This window comes from Astatotilapia calliptera, chromosome 11 (assembly GCF_900246225.1).
Source record: "Astatotilapia calliptera chromosome 11, fAstCal1.2, whole genome shotgun sequence".
NCBI classification, from domain to species: Eukaryota; Metazoa; Chordata; class Actinopteri; order Cichliformes; family Cichlidae; genus Astatotilapia; species Astatotilapia calliptera.
In genome coordinates, this window is record NC_039312.1 from 35,006,866 (window position 1) to 35,008,581 (window position 1,716).

The following is a 1,716-nucleotide window of genomic DNA, read 5'->3' on the forward strand; positions in this document are numbered from 1 at the left end:
CACCGATTGTCCAAGTCTCTGAGAGTGGGTGGATGAACACCTTTCTTCCAAAAGATAAGGTGGAGTGCAGTTTTACACGCTGGCGGTCGTGGCGTCTACTGACATCCTGGAAAAGACCCAGATTCCCAGATGCTTTTAGCAAAAGTGCTTTGTAAATAAACTTTATTCTGATCACTTTTGGATAAAACCAATAATTAACTTTATTTATTGGAAAGAACACAGCGAGCACAGTCCTGCTGTAAAAGATGATCTGAAGAAAAAAAGTCTCTGCTGTCTGAAACCATAAATCAAAAAAGGAAGACGCGTAATGATCGTGGCAGCAAGCAGGAAGCAGTCAGTAAGTGTGGTCAGGCCTCGACAGGTGAGGCTGGCAGTTACTTCCTCCTGCAGAGCAAAACTTTCAATGAAACAAAGAACATTCAGTCTGTAGATTTCAGAGCGACTTATTACTCCGTGTGCTCAGCACGCCTCACGCTACACGCAAACACGCAAACACACAACAATCATGTTATCTGATGCTTTGGCAGTATGTGTTTTTACTTTCACACCAATCAAAGCTTTTCATTAGAAACGGTCTTTTCACTTCTGTCGGTTCCTGTTGTTCCTTTGTGTCGTTTTAAGTCTGTGTGGTTCGTTTGGTCTCTTTTAGCTCTTTATTCTCAGGTTTTGTTTCTCCGCTGTCACTGAAACACTTTCACGTTCTGTGCTTTACCGTGGACGGATCAGAGGATCAGTGCAGCGTTGAGACTAACGTGGACCATTTTGGGTAAAACAGAGGAACCAGAAGACAGTCAGTCTACATTCTTACCATCACCTACGGCCGTCGGGTCGACAGGTGAGCTCGAAGGATCAAGCAGCAGATAATCATTCATCTGTAAGGTGACTGAGCTCAACAAGGCGAGGAGCTGCTTGGTGGTGTCAGCTGATGTCAGGCAATCTCACCTTGGAGGTTTTCAGCGTTTGTCCTACTGCAGGGATGTCGAACTCATTTTACACAGTGGGCCAAATATTTGGATCTTAACTGACCCGGATCGGTGAAATTCTGTCAGTTTGAAGAAATTAAACTAAACCCTCAGATTTCTTATTATAAGAAAAATAAATATACTCCAACAGTGTGGCTCAGTTCAGTTTGCATGATAAAGAAATCACGACACCTTAAACTGTAAGAAATAAACATGTAAAATTACAGAACAAGCTCAGGTAAATCTTTGCTCAGACTGTCTTGTACTAATAAACAAAATAGATAATTATATAAAATTATAAGAAAAAAGTTTTTCTAATTCACAGAATTTTAAAATGTGGCTTTACAGCAAAAACAAAAACACAAGAAAGTTGTAAAACTTTTAAAAAATACAAGTAAGTCCAAAATTTATCGCCTGCTCCACATTTTCCAAACCCAACAGGAGTCTTTGCCAGGCCCATTCTGGCCCTCGGGCCTTATGTTTGACACACCTGCCCTACTGGGATGAGCCCTTTAGATCTCAGACGTTCTCCTGTGTCCCGCCTTTTTGTGGCGGTCTCAAAAGCACAAACCCGAGGCTTCAGGATGTGGGTCCACGAACCGCTACCGTCTGTTTTCTCTATGATCCGTTTATCTGGAGCACATCTGGATTCTCCGCCTCACTGAGACGAGACTCGGACTTCAGAATTTAGCCCGTATTTTTGTCTCTCTGTGGAAAAAGTCGATAAGTGGAGCTAAAGTTTTGTTATCAGGTA